At 40.6% G+C, this 21578-nt stretch overlaps 1 protein-coding gene across 2 annotated transcripts in view; it reads right to left on the bottom strand.

Moving 5' to 3' along the window:
* SYTL5 (synaptotagmin like 5) overlaps positions 1-21323 on the bottom strand; it is a 640677-nt gene extending 619354 nt beyond the window's left edge. The window contains exon 1 of one of the 2 annotated variants that reach the window (XM_049873446.1): positions 21062-21323. The gene's annotated coding sequence lies outside the window, so the exon portion shown is untranslated. Of the gene's footprint in view, positions 1-20590; positions 20708-21061 lie in introns of those variants that run through there. The other variant, XM_049873447.1, reaches the window with a different exon arrangement.
* Between the last annotated feature and the right edge of the window lie 255 nt (positions 21324-21578).

A 21578-nucleotide genomic window follows, 5' to 3' on the forward strand; every position in this document is an offset into this window, starting at 1 on the left:
TTCTCCTCAAATTAGAGACTACTCTGCTTTGCCCTGTCTCCTGCAAATTCTGTGATTTTAAGGAACTCACTCCCTTTAAGGAAACAAAAAAGGAAAAAAGTCCATCACCAGCAAAATAATCCTTCAGAGATGCAGCCCTGCTCACAAAGAAGACAGCATTTTACATTTTTATGCATAATAGGATCTGAGCCTCGCCTCTGCATAAGCAAGAGATGCATTAAAGTGGTATTTTTCCCACATACACAAGAGCTCAGACGCCCCAATGATAAATTCTTCCCTCACCCTAGGAGTTGTAAGCTAAAACCGCAGGTAGCTTTTAAAATAGAAATTTCTGGTCCTGCTTCATATATTCTAAAACGTCACATGACTGTTATGCAGGATTATAATACTGTATCATGTTCATTTATCATTTAATTTCTACCTTTCAATTAAGAAATGAAGTGATTTACAAGTTTAAAAAAAATTACTGAGTTGTTAAGATAAAAACAAAAACAGAAATTTAATGAGAAAAGGAAAAAATAATTGTGCAATTATTCAGGCATGAGTTTTTTATATTGACAATCTAACTTGCTTTTGGACTTCTCAGAGGACATACTCAAACAGGCAACATGAGTGTTTGGATAGTTGATTTAATCTGATCTGGCTTATACCATTTTCTGGCATGCTAGATAGTTCTTTTAGATCATTTTGAGTGGGTTCAGAAGAGAAATAGGGCTGGATCCCACAGCCATTGTGTATGGCAGAAATCAGCAAACTTTTTCTGTAAAGGGTCAGATAATAAACGTTTTAGGCCCTGTGGGCCCTATGGTCTGCATTACAAATGCTCAACTGTGCCATAGTGTAGTGTGAAAACAGCCATAGATAATGCATAAATGAATGAGTGTGGCTATGTTCCAATACAAAAACAAGTGATGAGCTAGATTTGGCCTACAAGACAATTTGCTAATCCCTGGTGTAAGGGTATGCAATGGGTAGAGGACTGCAGTGAGTGTTTGGATGATAAAGCGCTGTCTTTGGGCAGGGGGACTAGTCAGGTTGAATGTGTGAGGTATAGAACAAAGCAGTTTTAGTGTGACACTGAAGATGCTTAGAAGTCCCTGGGTAGTGAAAACAGTTAATGCATTCAGCTGCTAACCAAAAGGTTGATGGTTTGAGTCCACCCAGAGGTGCCTTGGAAGAAAAGCCTGGCAAACTACTTCCAAAAATCAGCCATTCAAAACCCAACAGAGCACAGTTCTACTCTGACACACATAGGGTTGCCACAAGTCAGAATCAACTCAACCACGGCAACTGGTTTAAAGACGTTTAAGCTACAAGGCTCCTCATTTGCAAAGGCCCACTAGGAGGAGAAGCCCTAAATACGTTCATATGGTCATCAGTTTTTTTAAACGTGCAAAACTGAGATAGTTTAATTGCACTTGGTAAAGATGCTGTCTCTTTCCACTCTAGCTTCTCCGTTGTGTGGAGTGGCTTTGGAGTGGTGGCAGGCATTTCTGGTATCCAACTAAGGTGGAAGTTAAATGGGGTCTTTAATCTGGGTTTAGTAGAATGTAGTTAGTTATGTGGTTCACAATCACTTCCATATAAAAAAAATTTTTTTTTCCATATAGAGGTAAATTATTCCTAGTTGTACAGGTGTAGGACATGGGATGCCTTTGTGTACCTGCTTTGATCTCTTATAATGGCTAGTTCTAGCAAGACAGGTGACTAGTTATCTTTGGAAGAGTTGGATCAAGGGAACATTCCCACTGTCTTTCATATTAGTATGCATTTTTCTCTTCTTGTCATCCCTTGGGAGCTTTTAGGATGTGAGGAAATAAAGCTGAATAGTTAATAATCTTGAGATTGAGTTATGTGAGTCCCTGTTACAGTCATTTGGGTCTGGGTCTCATCAAAGAAAGGCAAAAGAGAAGAACTGAAGGGTTTAACTCTTCTCATATGACTATCAGATAATAAAACAAAGAGCACCAGGTTAAAAAAAAATCCATGCCAGGCATGGAACACATGCTTGTGAAGGAATTCATGGAGTACTTCACCAAGTGTTAAAATTAATAGTTTCTAAGAGCTAGTGATTTGTGCTAATTAAGGATTTAATTGAAAACTAGCACTTTAGATAGGACAGAATGAGTTGTTAGGTCTAAATACAGTAGGTTAAAACAGGTCCCACTGTTCATTGATAAGGAGAGTCTTCAGTTAGGTCAAATAAGGACCTAATATCTGGGGTGACTCAAAGCTCATGTCCTTTGGCTCTAACAGATTAGAACCACTTGTGGTGAAACACAACGTTTAGATTTGATACCTCCTGGGCAAATGCTGCCGTCATTGGAAAAGTTTACTTTCACATTTTCCCTCCAACTAGGGTGACTATACATCCCAGTTTTCCTGGAACAGTTCCAGCTTATGCCTATCATACTGGCATAATTATTAATAGCAGCCTCTTTCACTCTCAAAAGTATCCTGATTCGAATAAGGTCATCTTACAGTAAACCGTTCCCCCTTAAACCAAAGAGCCTTGAACAAAACCCTCTAAAACTAAGATGCAAACTGGGAACCAGGATTATGGATTTGTTGATGAGTGGCTCAAATACATGGGAGAGTTCCTTGGAGAGCTGAGGAATGGAAAGGCACAATTACCTTTTAGGTTGATTTAAATATGCTTTAAATTTTTTTTCCCTGGGTGGTGCAAATGGTTAAAGCTCTCAGCTGCTAACTGAAAGGTTGAAGATTCGAGTTCACACAGAAGCACCACAGAAGAAAGGCCTGGCAGTCTAGTTCTGAAAAATCTGTCATCGGAAGCCCTATGGAGCACAGTTCTACCCTGACACATATGGGGTTGCCTTGAGTCACAGTCAACTTGACAGCAACTGGTTGAAAGCTTTATAGTGTGTTGACATATCCACTAGAAGGAATTCCATAAAGAATTTGCATTTATGTCTGTGAAAAGAAATGGTGTCAGAGTCTTTTGTTCAAAAATATAACACCTCCAATCATGCCATCATTTTTGTGGGTAAGTAAGATTCAACACAGTCTTCCTGAGAGCAGAGAGAATGCCCTGCTCATTCTGAATTCTCTACAAGAGACAAAACATATTCCAGAAAAAGAATCCTCCACAAGTGGTAGGTCTGTCTCTATATGTCATATCAGATCCTGGCACCTACTGGTGAAAATGTGACAGAGCAGCTATTACACAAAAACCATTGAGTCAGAGAGAAAAACAAAGATCTGGACATTAAAAATGTGAAATTAGAAATACCCCTCGCAGGAAAGAAATTACCAGAGTTGATAGAAACCAATAAGGGTAAGAGACAGAGAGGTATTGATTCTGGAGACAGGCAAAAAACACATGAGAAAAATTAAAAATAAAAAAGCTAAGAGATGACCATTACTGATAAATATGATACAGTTGTACAACTTCAGTATCCAACGTGCCAGTGACTACCAATTCACTCACCACATGGTTTTCTGTTATCACAAAAGCCAACAGGAAAAAAAAAAACTCAATTTTTTGGATTTAAATTGGTCTTAATATCTACAATCATTCACTTAACAAACGGCTATTGAACTGCCCCATAGGGTTTCCAAAGAGTGCCTGGTGGATCCCAACTGCTGGCTTTTTGGTTAGCACCCGAACTCTTAACCATTATGCCAACAGAGTTTCCTATTGAACACCTACTGTGTGTTAAACGCTGTTCTAAAGGGCTTGGGGATACAGCAGTGAACTAAATCGACAACGCCCCTGCTCTTGTGGAACATACATTCTAGTGGGGGGTGGGGAACACCCAGTACGCAAACAAGTAAATATGTAGTATTTCAGATGATGATGTGTGCTAGGGAAAAATAAACTAGGAAAGAGGTTGGGGGTGCTATGTTGCTATTTTATATATGTCAGTCATGGAAGGCTTCATGATAAAGTAAGCTTCAAGTATATCATGAAGATTTTATACTCTCAGATTGGAAGATGTGACTTCCTACTTCTTCTATGGGCTGTGTAATAAGTATTCATTCACATATTACCATACTTCCATTTATTTGGTCAGTTTATGGAGCAACAGGACAAGGGAAGGACACTTATGTGCCTATTACATGTCAAAGACTTTATATACTATGTGTATTATCTCATTTAATCTTCACCATCACTGTCTGAGGTATTATCAACCTCATCCTATAAACGGGGATGCTGAAGTTCAGTGAATGTAAGTGACGAAGCCAAGGCCATGTGGTTGTTAAGTGTTAGAGGTAGGATTTGAACCCAAGACTCAATACCCAAAGACGTGCAGCTGAAGTCAGGTGCCCTAGGTAGCACCTAGAGAGTAACAAGCAAGAAGTATACTGACCTTGCATATCAAATTATGTAAATGCACTTTTTATCTAGACTTTTCCTAGGGCACTTAAAACTCTCTAATTTATATTTATTTATATTCATGTCATTTCTCCCCAAGAAAGGAGGTCAGCTTTTTGGAAGTGGGATCTGTGTCTGAGTCATCTTTAGTGCCTGATAGTGTCTGATCCTCAGCAGGAACCTATGAAATACATGTCTAAAAAGTCGACTGAATTAAATAAATCCAGAAGCTTAGAATTAAGTCGCTAAACATTAAGTTTCTCTTCAGATAACACTAACACTGATATTCTTCAAATAACACACCAGAGAAAATTCTTATGTCAACTAAGAATGTCACCTGCTTCTACCAGAGTAATTAATAATGAGTTAAATCAGAAGTAGGTAAATTAAGATTGGACATGGGATTTGCAAGCGACATTCATAGCATTGACTAAGAAGGCTTAAAGTGATCTTTGAAGCAAAGTCTTGTTTTTTGCTGGTGGTGTTGCCGTTAATTTGCTTCTAACTCATAGCAACCCCACGTACAACAGAACAAAACACTGCCCGGTCCTGTGCCATCCTCATGATCATTGTTATGCTTGAACCCATTCTTACAGCCACTGTGTCAGTTCATCTCACTGGGGAGTCTTCCTCTTTTTTTTTTTTTTTTCTACTTTACCAAACATATCGTCCTTTTACAAGGACTGATCCCTCCTGGTAACGTGTCCAAAGTAAAAACGTGAGACAAAGTCTCACCATCCTCACTTCTAAGGAGCATTCTGGCTGTACTACTTCCAAGACAGATTTATTCGTTCTTTTGGCAGTCCATGGTATATTCAATATTCTTCAGCAATACCATAATTCAAAGGTGCGAATTCTTCTTTAGTCTTCCTTATTCATTGTCCAGATTTCACATGCATATGAGGAAATTGAAAACACCATGGCCTGAGTCAGGCAAACCTTAGTTTGCTTTTTTAACACTTTAAAGAGATCTTTTGCAGCAGATTTGTCTAATGCAATGTGTCATTTGATTTCTTGACTGCTGCTTCCATGGGTATTGATTGCGGATCCAAGTAAAATGAAATACTTGACAACTTCAATCTTTTCTCCATTTATCATGATGTTGGTCTTTGGTCTAGTTGTCAGGATTTTGTTCTCTTTATGTTGAGGTGCAATCCATACTGAAGGCTATGGTCTTTGATCTTCATCAGTAAGTGCTTCAAGTCCTCTTCAATTTCACCAAGCAAGGCTGTGTCATCTGCATATCTCAGGTTGTTAATTAGTCTTCTTCTAATCCTGATGCCCCATTCTTCATATAGTTCAGCTTCTGGGATTATTTGCTCAGCGTACAGATTGAATAAGTAAGGTGAAAGGATACAGCCCTGACGCATAGCTTTCTTGACTTTAAACCAAGCATTATCCCCTTGTCCTGTTTGAATGACTGACTCTTGGTCTATGAACAGGTTCCTCATGAGCACAATTAAGTGTTCTGGAATTCCCACTCTTCACAATGTTATCCATAATTTGTTATGATCCACATAGTTGAATGCCTTTGCCTAGTCAATAAAACACAGGTAAACAAACATCTTTCCAGTATTCTCTGCTTTCAGCCATGATCCATTTGACATCAGCAATCATATCCCTTGTTCCACATCCTCTTCTGAATTGGGCTTGAATTTCTGGCAGTTCCCTATCTATGTACTGCTGCAACTACTTTTGAATGATCTTCAGCAAAATTTTACCTGCATGTGGTATTAATGACATTGTTTGATAATTTCCACATTCAGTTGTATCATCTTTCATCGGAATAGTTATCACAGCAACACGCAAGCCCCTACAGTATGACAAATTGACAGATGTGTGGGGGTTGTTGGTGGTAGTGGTTTTTTTTTTTTTTAAAACACATGGAGCTCCACCTACTGCTGAGCACATGAACTATATGAACTTTTGAGGCTATTCCAAAGGGTTGTTTTACAAGTGGAGTTAGACCTTGAGTGTTTTGAGAATTTTCAGAATGTTTATATTTTAAGTTTACCATTTTTTTTCCAGATTCCACAGTCATAGTCACCCTATTTACCCATCATACTAAAAATAGGGGACAAAAAAAATACCATGTTTGAACCTGTAACCATTATTGCTCTTCAGAGTAGAAGCCAAAAAGTGCTTCCTTCCTTCTTGGAGACAGTACTTTGAGGAACATTTGTAGCCAAGGAAATGAGAGATTTCTACACATCCAGGCCTGAACCAGTGGGAGAATCCATGAGCAGATCCTTTAGGCCAAAGGGCTATATATTCTGTAGAATAATGTAGAACACTGTTTTCATTATGCCCAGGATCCATTCAGCAAAGCTCATAATGATTTTAAAGAACTTTTTCTTTCCCTGGCATGGAGGGAAAGAAAGGATTGAGAATATGAAAAAGATGATTCCTAAGAGGGGGAGATAGGCAGGCCTAACCAGCAACATGTCTGCAGGCCAAGAGGTAAAGAGAATGAAGAGAATAGGCCTCATTGCAAAGTTACAGGGACATAGGACTAAATGGACAACATATCTGATACTCAGTTTAGTTTATCCTTTCTGCATTGTAATTCCCTGATGTTATCTCAAGCCTGGTGGGAGTTCCAGGCATCATAGCCCATCAACTGAGCATGGGCTGAATCTGTATGCCACTGATGTAGGGGTTGGAGCTACACAGAATTAGGAGCCACTCCATTTGTATCCTCTAGAGGCTAAAGTTTTAGCTGGGAGTAGACATCCTTGGGCTAGCCTAGATGCTAAAGGCATAGATTTGTCACAAGTACAGAGGAGGAAGCAGTAGGTAAAGGCTGAGGAGACTAGGAGAATTTGACTTTATAGCTAAGCTTGACCTTGGTGTAGGCCAGCCCAGGCCTTAAATGGTAGATTGTAGATGTCTAGAGAAGGTCAGGGGGTCTTCAAGGCAAGGAAAAGGGTACAGGCAAAGGCATGAATGTATATGATATCATCAGGGGCCAACGAATATACCAGTTGGCTGGGGGAGAAGATTCTACAGGGAGATCAGTAGTAGGAGACATAGTGAGGGGGGCAGGTGGGGGCCAATCAGTGGAGGTAGTCCTTTCATGACCTAAGTCTTGATTCAAGACTAGCACCTTGATAAACATAAGTTTCAGGCCTTTTCACAGACAGATATTTTTGTAACATTCAAGGAAAACCACTTCAGAAAAAAACAACAACAAAAATTAACAGCTACCACAAACTCCTGGTTAGCTGAGTGGATTATTATTCACTATTTGGATTTTCCTTCAATCCACATATGTACAAAGCCATATGGGGCAGAATAGCATCTTGGCAATATCAGAACATTTTATCATCCATCAAATAAATGTTCTGGTCATGTTGCCACTGTTGGGAATGTTCATAGACCATATGCTCTTCTGAAGAGTTTTATTATACTACAATGAGTTTGCTCTAACTTTTACTGGTAACCAGTCAAAGATCCAGATATTGGCTATACAATCGAATATTTAATTTTTCACCTAGACATCCTAAAAATCATCCCTGAAAATATGGTACAAACACAATCTTTTTCAGTGTTTGTAATGTTGGCAACATCATGGTTTTGCCTATTAAATTAAAACACAAAAGGTCACCAAAATGTTTCAGCAAATATTTATTGGAACCATATCTTCAGAAGAAAAAAAGAGAGAGACAGAGAGCAAAAAAAGGTTCCATGTGGTCAATCTCACAACTGGTACTTTGCAAACAAGTACGTCTACACCCAAAGCCTTTTTATTTGGTAGAAATGTCTTCTATCATTCAATAATATCATGTCACCCATACCAGACTCTGGAGAGCACCATTCTAGTTTGTGGTGGGGGTGGGGTTGGACAGCAAGGATGACCTTACATAATTTCTACCCAACTGATCATCCCAATGTCATTACCCTCAAGGTATTTAGAATGCTTGAGCCAAAGGAATTGGCGTATGTGTGGAAGGGATAGACAGAGATAGGGATTTGTTTCTTCCTTTACATCCTCCCCAGATAAGGTATGGGGGCATGTGATATACTTCTCTATGTTCCCTTGCTGTGGCTTTTCACTCATCTACAGAGAAAGTGAAATGGGGTCAAACTCCTTGTTTACAGTTTCCAATGTAACTAAAATAAAGCGTTGTTCCAGCTGGTATTATTCACCTGCTACTCACTCTGCCAGATATCAAGGGAGGAAAAACCAGGAAATAGTCTCAATCATCAATATCAGACCCAGACTTCTTTCCCAGAGCTCATATTGCTGTGGCAAGCCTGGTGTGGAACATTCAAAGGGTCCAGGACTTCTCCTCTTGGGATTGCAGGTCCTGGGAATGTCAATGCCTGGACTGTCCCTATGTAGAAATGGTAGACAATTAGGGGGTCAAGAAGTTGGATTATTTTCTCTATGCCTCTATGGAGGCATAGAGATACTGGAGAGTGACTCAACTCACTAATTTCAAACCCCTTCTAGCAGGCCTTCTTGTACTGCAGAGGCTAGAAAGCTAAAAACCATATTTTCCAGACTCCCTTGCAGCTAAGGTTCTAGGTGTGACTTAGGTTCTACCAGTCAGATGTAGTCACAGGAAGACAGGAGTGAGGACGTGAGCTATTTGAGGGAGATCTGCAATTCTTGCGAGTAGCCAGTTGGAGACATTTGGTTTCTCTGGAGAACACTGGTGCAGAACTAATATCTATTCCCTAGCATAACAGGTGGTAAGTACAATAAGGCAGTAAAATTGAGGTTTCTGCTAGAAAAGTTCCATGGTGTGGTTGGCATTTCTCTTGGCTGACTAGCATCCAGATTGGCTTCTTTGGCCCTCCCAGTGATTGTGTAAACTACCTGAATCAGTTATGCATCACCACAATAACACTGCATAATAACCACAGAATTTCACTGACATGAAAAAATACAAGCATTTATTTAGCTCATGAATCTGCATGTTCAGATGGGCTGGGCTGGGCTGATTTTGGCTGAGCTTACCCATGTATCTGTGGTCAGGTACAATTCAGCCAGGCAGCTGATCATGGCTGGGCTCACCCACATGTCTAGGGCTTAGTTGGCTGTCAGCCAATCTAGGATAGCTTTAACTGGGACAACTGGAGTGACTTGGCTCTGAACCACATGTCTCTCATCTTCCATCAGGATAGCCCTGCCATGTTCTCTTGGAGATAACAGAGAAACAAGAGCAGAAGAAGAAATGTGCAAATGCTTTTGCAAGCGTCTACATACCTCATACCTACTAACATCTCATTGGCCAAAGCAGATCATATGGTTAACCTCAGATTAAGGAACATAGAAATATTCTCCTTGGTTAGTAAGGAACTACAAATTCACATGTCTAAAAGTCATGGATGGGGAGATAAGAAATGGGGCCATAAACACCACCACCCCCAAGGTCTTCTAATAAACCCTTCTGCTTATATTAGGCAGAGGAGTAACTTGACTGATACAGCCATACTGCTTAATAGTCAGAGGTTGGAACTCACAGATGTGGCAAAACTCCACCAGAAAAAGTCTTGGAAACATGAATTGTTTGCCATGCAAATATAGTGATGGAGTTAAGAATTCTATAACTAACCTGATCATCTTAAATCAGCTCCTGCCCTCCCCATTTTTATTTCCTTTTCATTGTCCTGCTGTCCCCCTCCTAGCCCCCTTCCTTAGAGTATAAGGAAGCAGAACGATAGGTATATGTTAATATTTATGTTGAAAATTTCTGGAAAAACCTCAGTAAGAGTTAACAAGTTGCCCCTGTAGAAAGACACAACTAGTTCCAATTTTCACTGTACGCTCTTTTATGGCTGAATTCTTTCAGTTAAAAATTAGTTGGAAAATGGAAAGGTTGGGATTATTTTATGAGTTCACATTGATATAAATAAATGACTGAAAAAATAAATAAGTGGAAGAGAATAGACAAAGCTTCCCTGCAGAAGAATTACAAATAATTTATTTAAATACTCTGCCCTCAAGGAGGTGGAGCATAACTCCCCACCCGTAAGTGCGGGCTGTGCATAGTGACCTCCTTCCAAAGAACACAGTATGGAAAGGGGTGGGGGGAGACTTTATAGTAGAGAAATCTGACAAAGACTACTTCAATCAGGTGATCAAGGTTAATATCAACAGTGATAGTATGTACCCTTGATATAACGTGATGAAAATGGAACTCTACCTCTGTGATCTTCTTCCCCCAAACCCATAACCTCAATCTAATCATGAGAAAATTATCAGACGATCCCACATGAGGGACATTCTACAAACTACCTGATCCGTACTCCTCAAAACTGTCAACGTCATCAAAAAACAAGGAAAGTCTGAGAAACCGTCACACCCAAGAGGAGCCTAAGGAGACATGACAACAAAATGTAATTTGGTGCCCTATATGGATCCTGAAACAGAAAAGGGCCTTAGGTAAAAACTAAGAAAATCTGAATGAAGTATGGAGTTTAGCTAATGATAAAAAAAAAACCAAACCCAGTGCCGTCGAGTAGATTCCAACTCATAGCGACCCTATAGGACAGAGCAGAACTGCCCCATAGAGTTTCCAAGGAGTGCCTGGCGGATTCAAACTGCCGACCCTTTGGTTAGCAGCCGTAGCACTTAACCACTACGCCACCAGGGTTTCCTAGCTAATGATATTGTATCAAAATTGGTTTATTTATTGTAACAAATGTACCACACTGATATAAGATGTTCATAGTAGGGGGACTGAGTTGCGGGGTTTATGAGAACTGTCTGCACTAGCTTCATAATTTTTCTGTAAATCTAAAACTGCTCTGAAATATAAAGTTCATTAAAACTTCATTACTAATTCTTGAAGAATAATTAAAATAATAAACTAATCAATGAATCTGTTAATCAGTAGGTATTGTGAGGGACACGGATAACACTTTATCTAAACATCTAATCAGGCTCATAGAAGCAGAAATAGCAAACTGGAGCCAGGTGTTTGTGTTGCTCAGAGAACAGTCATTAAAAGGTCTATGACTCAGTAATGAGCCCATTTGAAAGGGGCTGTGGGATGAATAAAGAACTATCCCTGATCTGCATAATAATTGTACAGTACTAGCTTAACTATACACTTGAGCAACCTTTTAACTTATGGAACAGTCAGGAAAATGCTTCTTGTTTCCTCTTATGTTTTAAGACTGTGCTGTCTCTGGGAATAAATGTTTTTTACTGGAGAGTTAAGCAGAGTACTTGGGCTCTGCTCACTACAACTTACCCCAGTGGCAAGGCCTTGGAGGAGATGAGACTTAGGGAGCCAAAGCCTACCCTTACTGATGTGTGGAAGCCATTAGGAAGTTATGCTGAAAGAGAATGATCCCTAGTTGGGAAAATATAGTGAAGAAGGGAGACTGATGAATCCAAGGGTAAGACCAACTCCTCTGATAAGGGGACAGAGTTTCTTAAAGGAAGTATGGGGACTTGCCTGCAGAGTGTTGAAGAGTGTGGTCCTCTCAAAGAGAAGATCTGTGAGGTAAGAGCAGGAACTGGGATGTACCCATGAATCCCCTGTCTCCTCATAAAGGGTTAGATTTAAGTGTTTTCCTTGTGGACTATGGGTTAAATAATATTTGGTAACCAGTTTAAAATTATTGCCTTCATATGTTGTAATTTACTTTATTTTGCTCAGAGCAACGTTTTCAACTTGGAGTCCATGGATCCCCATGGGTACATGGATAGATTTCAGAGGGTACATGAACTTAACAGGTTAAAATTCATCTTTATTTTGACTAATCTTTAACTGAAATTTAGTATTTCCTTCAAATATGAATGTAGGCAATAAATCACAATAGTATTAATAGCACTTGTGACTTTGTCACCAATAGAAATCACAGATATTTTTCATATCATATTACAAATATTTGAAATATCCTCTACGCTCATCACTATAAAATTTGCATGGCCATTCATTAGACCCACTACTAGATCTTGTCATTTAATAAGCTAATAAAGAAACACAAATATTACTCTATCACAAATGTATTTTTAGATATTTTCTTAGCTATATTTCAATATGTTTTCTTTTTAATCCTGTGTTTTATTTTATGCAATTAAGCCACTATTCTGACAAGGAGGCCATAGTCTTCACCAAAGGGTTCATGGCACACAAATTTTAGAAAACTTATAAGTCCTGGCCTAGAGTTTAAAATCTGGTACAACTTTATGAGGTGGAATTGTCAAGGAAAGCAAGGAATAGGTTAGAAACCATAAAGGGAAATGTCACCTCAACAGTTTCCCCATCCCCTACTTTTATGCCACCTCAAAAAAAAAAAAAACCTTAAAATACACGCATATAAACACAGCATAGCACGTGAGAGGATTGTAACTCACAAGTGCTGTGCTGAGGCCAGAAGCAATATGGCAGGTAGATGGTGCACAGCGCACAGCAGTGGGGAGCCTGAGAACCTACAGAAACCACAGGCAAATGGACGCAGGAGCAGAGAGGGCACAACATACTGCTCTTTTCTAAATATACTAGAGTGTACATAACCCTTAAGGACCATAAGGAAAACTGAGTCTTGTGCCCTGCTGGTCTAGTTGATTAAATATACTTGAGAACACAATGGGAAAAAAATACATTACATGATGAAGCACACAGATTCTGAGAACCATTAGTTCAGAGTGATAGTTAGTGAGTAGGCTTTCACCAAGGGCTTGCTTTGTTAGTTCAACATCTTTGTTGTTGGTGGTTTTGTATTTTTTAAAAGGATATTTTATAACATCTGACATATACAAGAGAATCTATATCACATTTATATAAATTATAAAGCAAAATGATAAATGAGCCTCAATGACCCCATCACTCCATTCAAGACCTAGAGCGTTAACAATGCCAGTATATCCACTGTATGTCCCTGCTTTATGCCATCCTTGTGTCCCCATCAGAGGAAAGCACTAGCCTGAACTTGAGGTTTATCTTGTTTTATAATTGATCACATGTGCACGATTCTTAACAATGTCTTGTCTAGTATTGTTTTTTTTTTTTTTTGAACTTTATGAAAATTATAACCAACTGAATGAAGTCTTCAGTGACTTGGCTTTTTACTCAAGAGTTTGCTTCTAATATGCATCCATGTTGTTCCATATACCAAAAAAAAAAAAAAAAAAGCCCGTTGCAGTCGAGTTGATTCCGACTCATAGCGACCCTATAGGACAGGGTCAAAGTGCCCCATAGAGTTTCCAAGGAGCACCTGGTAGATTTAAACTGCTGGCCTTTTGGTTGGCAGCCATAGCTCTTAACCACTACACCACCAGGGCTTCTGTTGTTGTATATAGCAGTGGTTAAATGTATTTTTCATTCTATTGTGAAATAATAATAAGTATCAAATTTATTTACATATCTATTTTCCATTAATGAACAGTTAGGTTATTCCAGTCTTTATGCATTACAAACCGTGTTGCTGTGGACATTCCTAAGGACAATTCCTGGTGCACTCGCAGAAGAGTTTCTCTACGGGGTATACCTAGGAATAAAACTGTTGAATCATGGGGTATGCGGATATTAAACTTCACAAGATACAGTGCAAGTCTTTTTCCAAAATTATTTTACCAATTTACACTCCCACCCATCACCAAGGTACATGAGTTCCTGTTGATCTATGTCCATGCCAGTACTTGGTATTGTCAGATTTCATAATGTATTGTCATCTTTGTATGCCAATAATAGTACACTGCTTCTTCATATAAGGGGCAGAAGTGTGTTACCAAGTGCCAAAATTTTATCAGGATAGCTTAATTCAGAGTTACACAATGTCTTAGCCTGAGTTCTCCCTGGAAAGCAGAGCCTGAGACTAGGGGTTGGGGGTAGGTAGTTTATTTTGCAAAGTGATTCCAGGAAACAAAAGTGAGTAATTGGGGAGAGGTAGCAGGGAAAGAAAGAAAAACAATACAGGGGTATGTTTGCCATAACTATAGCTAACTGAAGCAAAATCCTGCTTAGATGCTTTGGGCATCATGTAAAATGCACTTCAGAATTATCTGGCCAAGAACTTCAGAATACAACAGTGTCAGTGCCTGGGGGTTCCAACAGATTTCCAAGTTGAGACATCAGACAAGCCCTGGGGTGGAAAGTCAGATATTCATAGTGGGCTAAGGCTGGTGCTGTTCGGTTATAACCACATGTAGCTGGTTACCAGATCAATGGCTGACTAAAAGGTAGGCTGAGAGGGTGCGCAGTGGGGCACAAAAGTGTCCAATACACACAGCCAGTAAGTGGCAAAGACAGAACTCAAACACTTATATCTATCACAGTTCAAATATTAAGAGGCTTGGCAAATAGTGTGTAAACACTGTCAACTGCCTACCCAATTGCCATCCCTACCTTTCTTCTCTGCTAAGAAAACTCCAGTTTTTCAGGCAGCAGGCAAAGATCTCTGGAGTACAGTTGGCACAACAGCTGTATGATATCAGTAGAGGTCCAAATCATACCCTTCTGTTCCAACATCTTCAATGTTGGCTTACAACCAGGAGATCACCCCATAGTCAAAGACGACTCCAGGCATCATGTCTGCATTCCATGCTAGCAGCAAGAGGAAGCAGGGGAGGATAAAATGGCCCTCCTCCCTGGCTGAGTCAACTCTCTTTATGCAGCATTTCTACAAGTTCCATACAACACAATTGAATCTCAATAGCAGAAATGAGTTATAGGAACACACCTTGGTGAAAGAGCTGCTGGGTAATAGAGACTGTTCATCAGATGCATTGCCACCTGGAATAAAACTGGTGTTCTGTCACTAAGGGAAAAGGTGAGAATGAATATTGGGTGACAACTAGAAATCTCTGCCACAGTAGCCACTTGATTTGGGACAAGATTTTAATCTACACTCAGTCTTCTTATTTGTAAAACTGAACTAACAGTATCTATCTCATAAAGTTGTTATGAGGAATAAATGAGATAATGTAAATAAAACTACCCAGGGCCTGGCATGTAGTAAGTGCTTAATAAATGTTGTTGTTGTTGGGTGCTATGGAGTCGATTCTGACTCAGCAATCCTATATGAAAAAGTAGAACTGCCCCATAGGGTTTCCTAGGCTATAATCTTTATGGAGCAGATTGCCAGGTCTTTCTCCTGTGGGTTTGAACTGCCAATCTTTCAGTTAGCAGCCAAGTGCTTAACCATTGTGCAATTTATTAAACATTCCTTTAACAGTGTTAGCTGGTATTAATTCACTTTGGTGAATCATCATCAGGGCCTGACACTGAACAGTACAATCTCAGAATATTGCTCTTATCAGTGTCCCTGCATTTATCAGGCTTAAGGGTGTTCAGTGCTGACTCACACCCACAACACTCATAAGTGTTTAAAGCCAGAGTGGTGACTTCGTAATTTACGACGGGAAATATAACTGTCAGGCGGACCAGACAGCCTGACCAGGTTATTCTCTCCCTGAAGGCAATGAACATGGGTAACCATACGGCTGACTGCTGAGCATGAAATCAGAAGAAACATAATTCATTATACAATTCAAATGATGCCTAATGGCTTCAGGCACTGACAGCCTGTTATATCTATCCATCTCCACAACTGAGCTTGTCTTATCTGGTGGGCCAGGTGCTCAGACAACCCCTTGACCTGGGTAGTGCTGGGAGTGGTACTACCAATTGCTGGCAAAACTCACCAGGAATGTGGACTATTGGGAGGGCCTTTAGGCCAAACTCAAAACACTTAATGGCATGAGCAAATCCATTCTGAATAGAGGCCCTATGGACCCAGAATGACTCTGGAAAAGCTATAAGAGAGGGGAATACTTCAGAGAGACCCTTTCTTTTGATAACAGCCCCAGAGTCAATGGGGCAGCAAGAAACCAGGTTATATCTTTGTTTAAAACCTTTATTGGATTACAAGTTGAGTACATTGTTGATTTTCAAATGGAAATATTTTAGTTGTTTCATATAGAGACATAATACACAACATTAATGACAATTAAAAATAACATAAAATGCTTTGAATTGAACAAATAGAAAAATATAATAAGTGTGTGTATGTCCGTGTATAAAACTATGACTTAATACACAAAGATAATTTTTTTTCTACTGGGCTTGGGATCTCCCTTCTGTTCATACAGTGCCCTTTGAATCTTGCCTTCACTACTTATAACTAATGTGAATTGAGTAAGTTATTTAATGTTTCTGAACTTTCTTTTTTCCTCTGTGATACCAAACCGAAACAAACCCAGTGCTGTCAAGTCGATTCCGACTCATAGCGACCCTATAGGACAGAGTAGAACTGCCCCATAGAGTTTCCAAGGAGTGCCTGGTGGATTCGAACTGCCAACCCTCTGGTTAGCAGCCGTAGGATTTAACCACAACGCCACCAGAGTTTCCTCCTTTGTGATAGATTACCCAAAATGGTCCCTATTCATTCCTCCTCATCCAGACTTTTTGCCATGTAACTTGGAAAGGACGCCCTCCCCGCCCCCAGACTCTGGGCTTAACCATATGACTTACTTTGGCTGAAAGAATATGGTGAGCAGGATGACATGCCAGTTCTGAGTCTAGGCCTCAAGGGGCCTTTATGTTTCTGCTTGTTCTCTTGCACCTCTGCTATTGCCACGAGAGCAAGCTCAGCCAAGGGCAGCAAAGCAGTCTAGCCAACCCCTAGCTGAACCCATACATATGAGCAATAAATGATTATTGTCATATGCCACTGATAGTTTCGTGGTTATTTGTTATACAGCATCATTATGACAACAGAAAACTGACACACATAACTAATGCATCGTAAGTTTGTTATAAGGGTTAAATGAGATTTTATAGAGACAGTGACTAGCAGCACACCACAGTCACCAAAAATGTGTCTATTATTATTGTTGATCAATTTTACTTTCTAGAATACAATCATATTCAACACCTACGTTCTTGAGATTATAACCAGGTCACTGACTTGAATTTTGGATGTGTCTAAACCATTTGGTCTCAACACTTACAGAAGTCTTTTGTTTTTACTCCCATAGGTGGTTAATGACATTCATGGAATGTGAATTTTACTGATTTACCCTTTATTCAAAGAGCAAGTGGCCATATTTTCCTCACCTCCAATTACTTTAGGGAGAGGGGATACTATCTGAAATAGCTGATGGTTGGTCTCAAGTAGCAACAATAATGTGATTAAATTGAAAGTAATTTAAAATTAATGTGTTTGAGAAATTTGCAATGCCTCTTGAGATTATACAATCTTTGGAATAGTTAATCCTTCAGAAAATTACATGTGAGAGGCAGGTAACCAATCTCAATATCATCTTTGAGCTGGTATAAGAACAAGCTGTATATTAGCTATATGATTGGAGGAGAAATATGAATATAGACAAATGGGCTGACAAACATTTACTCTCTGTTGTCATTCACTTCTATTTATGTAAGAGATTAAAAGACACCCCAATGCAGCATTTTTTCCCATTCCTTTAACCCTTGTCCTATGAGCAGAAAAAGTAACTGCGTTTGGCAAAGGGAAAAAGTGTAATACTGTCAACGACAAGGATAACAAATATCACAGACAAAATTCACGTGCAATGATGGATGTATATAATAAACTACCTGGTGCCATTGAGTCGAATCTGACTCATAGCAATCCTATAGGACAGAGTAGCACTGCCTCATAGGGTTTCCAAGGCTGTAGTCTTGACTGAAGCAGACTATCACATCGTTCTCCCAAGGAGCAGCTGGAGGGTTCAACATGCCAACCTTTCTATTAGCAGTCAAGCACTTAAACACTGTGCCACCAGGGCTCCTTATATAATGAACTAGACACATCTAATACCATAAAGTCTCAAAATGTCAGAGATGTTTGGTGCCTGGACCAGCAGCAACAGCATCACCTGGGAACTTATTAGAAATGCAAATTCTCGGATTCCACCCTAATCCACTGAATCTAAAACTCTGGGGGAGGGGCCCAGCAATCTGCAGTTTAGCAAGCCCTTCAGGTGATTCCGATGCATGCTAAAGTTTGAGAACCACTGATCTAGACAGAATCATGCTACTCAAAGTGTGTCCTCCAGACCAAAGCATCAGCATCACCTGGGAACTTGTTAGAAATACAAACTCTCAGGCTCCACCCAGACTTACTGAACCAGCACCTGCAATTGAACAAGATCCTCAAGTGACTTGTATGCATATTCAAAGTTGAGAAGCACTGCCCTAGTCCACCGGTTCCCAAACTTGGCTGCATATTTTTAAAAATACTGATATCTGGCTCCTTTTCCAGCAGTTCTAATATAAGTGGTCTGAGGATCAGCCCATGAAACTGGATTTTCAAAAGGTCTCCAAGTGATTTTAATGTGCAACAAGGTTTGAGAGCCATTGATAGTTCACCTCTTTTGACTGGTGAGAAATCTAAGCACAGGGTGCTTCAATTTTTAAATTTCCATCTCTTGGTACTTGCTTAGCAAATCTCCCGTATCAATATCCTCAAACTAGGCCTCCTCTGTAAATGTTATTTGATGACTCTCACTGGGGAAGAGTCAAGAATCAAAGCTAGGAGTAACATCCACTTCCTTCTTTTCATGCACGAACTTTTTACGTTTTTTGGTGCCAGGGACTGAGTCTTGAACAGCATTATTATTATTATTTTGTACTTGTCATGGATTGAATTGTGTTCCCCCAAAATATGTCAACTTGGCTAGTCCATGACTCCCAGTATTGTATGATTGTTCACCATTTTGTCACCTGATGTGATTTTCTTATGTGTTGTAAATACTACGTCTATAATGTTAATGATGTGGGATTAGCGACAGTTACGTTAATGAGGCAGGATTCAATCTACAAGATTTGGTTGTGTCATAAATCAATCTCTTTTGAGATATAAAAGAGAGAAGCAAGTAGAGAGACTTGGGGACCTCATACCACCAAGAAACAAGAGCCAGGAGAATAGTATGTACTTTGGGCCTGGGGTCCCTGTGCTGAGAAGCTCCTCAACTGGGGAAGACTGATGACAAGGACCTCCCCCCAGAGCCGATGGACAGAGAAAGCCTTCCCCTGGAACTGGCACCCTGAATTTGGACTTCTAGCCTACTAAATTGTGAGAGAAGAAATTTCTCTTTGTTAAAGCCATCCACTTGTGGTATTTCTGTTATAGCAGCACTACATGACTAAGACAGTACTTCATCTCCCACAGCACAGATATAGATAAGGCTCCCAAAGAAAATCTGTTGACCTAAATTGTCAGTACCAACTGCCTCTCCATATGTTTGTCTTGTCCCTCAGGTTAAGTTGCCTTCTAGACTCCTAGGATCCAAATGAAAGCCTCTCAGATTCTGTAAACCAGCGTCCCAGAGCATAGGTGCCAAACCACTAATCAGTTTTTGCTGGCTAAATCTTTTTCATTTTCATTTTTTCCATGTCCCTGTGAAGTTGTGACATTGCCAAACTCAGTCTACTCAAATGACAACTATTTAGTGTTTATCCTCTTCCAAGAACAAGAGGGTCTGACCCACACTTAATATAGTGGAAACTATATAATATATGTAAGTTCTACCTGCAGACTCTAAAAATTAATGTACCCTACAAAAGTGATTATTTAACATCCTTAAATTATCACACACATAAGCCCCCATCTTTCTCCCTCCCACAAAACAGGACAAAGGTTTCAGTGGCAGTTGTGGAGACTTTCCTTCTGTATCAGCAGGGATGTTTGCCTAGAGCTGAACAATTGTGTGATGTGAATTACGACCACCTGTTCACATTTCATTAAACCAAATATTGCCAATAAAGCAATCAGTGTCAACATGAGCCACAAATGCACACATTTCAGGAGGTTCTCGCCTCTGCTACTCTTAAGCAAAAATGAGGGCAGTAATTGCTTTTAAGCAAAAAAAAAAAAAAAAAAAAACCGACGGCAATAATTAGTACCTATTTAATTTTTTTTTTTTTTTTTTGTAGAGAAAGAGGGGAAACACCCCCTCGGCATTAGTTTTTCTAGAAAGCAGTTAGTGAAAGCACCCCCCCCCCCACACACACACATTCTAGCAGAGGAAAAGGAAAACTAACATGTAGCTTCACATTGTTGAATTCTTCAAAGAGACAGAACTGGTCCTTACTGATTTTCTTGCAAGGGAAATAACAGGTTTTGAAGCATCTCTGAAAACAGAGAAAATAAGACCAGCAGTCTTCTAAAATTTTCTGGAGTACAGTACATGAAAAATAAAATATTCAATAGCATCCTTGAATGAATTGTTTCAACATTATCGTGACATTCCCATTAACTTGCCTCCGGAATGTTTTGATTCAGTAAATGGTGACGAGATAGATATGCAATAACTGCAGTTACCTTACAGCTCTGGCACGTCCTGGGCTGCGGAGGGTTGTTCCAAGATCCAAACTCAGGCAGGCTACAGTAAAACATCTGCTTCCTCACCGAGAAAGAGGAAACCGCCCTGGCAAAGGATCCCAGCTCAGCCCTCTAGCTCTCCTGTCCCCACCTCCAGGAATCACCCAGGAAGAAAGTGGGGGAGGAGGGAAATACAGGAAACAAATCAAACAAACATTTCTAGCCCTATAAACGCCGCATCCGGACATTTGAAGGTACCCTGGAAATTAAGAATCTCGCCCCAGAGTTTGGTTTGTCCGGGGTCTGACCATGGATTTGATATTCCCTGCTGCGTTTTAAAATCTAACTTTCTCCAATGGAGAGAACCAGAGGGAGGAAGCAAAGGCAGACAGAGACTCAGTTGGGAGGCGGGAGACCCTTCTTCCCGACCCCGGTAGCCACCTTGCAGGCATCAAGAGATGAGAAACTTACCTGGTCCTCACCTAGCAGGAAAGACGGCTGGTTCAGCACCGGGCAGGGGGCAGTCTGCAGGGGTGAGTCGCTGGAAGCCAGAGATGAAATACAGACCCCAGGCAGGAGGCAAAGTCCTGCTCCTAACCCGGGGGAGCGGAGTGACTCATGCGCTGCGCTGCGCTCCGCTCCTGCCTCTCGGCGCCGTGCGCCCCTGTCTCCCCGCCCCCGGCAGGTGCCTGGGCAGAGCTCCAGGAGGCAGTGTCCAGCGGCCCCTAGCTACAGGGCTCGCGGCCTGACGCCCCCAGGCGGCGGCGCCAGAGCCCACCCAGCCAGCCCAGCCGGCCCTTCCAGACAAACGCCCGCTACCGTAGGACGCGTGCCTCTGTCGTCGGTCTCCCCTTTCCTGCCACCCCAGGACCCGCTGCCTTTGGGGTGCCCGTCTGACACACTTTCTACCTGCCAGCTGGATATGGCAATGCCCAGACTCCCCCACAGCTGGTGCCAATGCCCCAATGCCGGCACCCCCCTACCGCCC

Source organism: Elephas maximus, chromosome X (assembly GCF_024166365.1).
Source record: "Elephas maximus indicus isolate mEleMax1 chromosome X, mEleMax1 primary haplotype, whole genome shotgun sequence".
Taxonomy (NCBI): Eukaryota; Metazoa; Chordata; class Mammalia; order Proboscidea; family Elephantidae; genus Elephas; species Elephas maximus.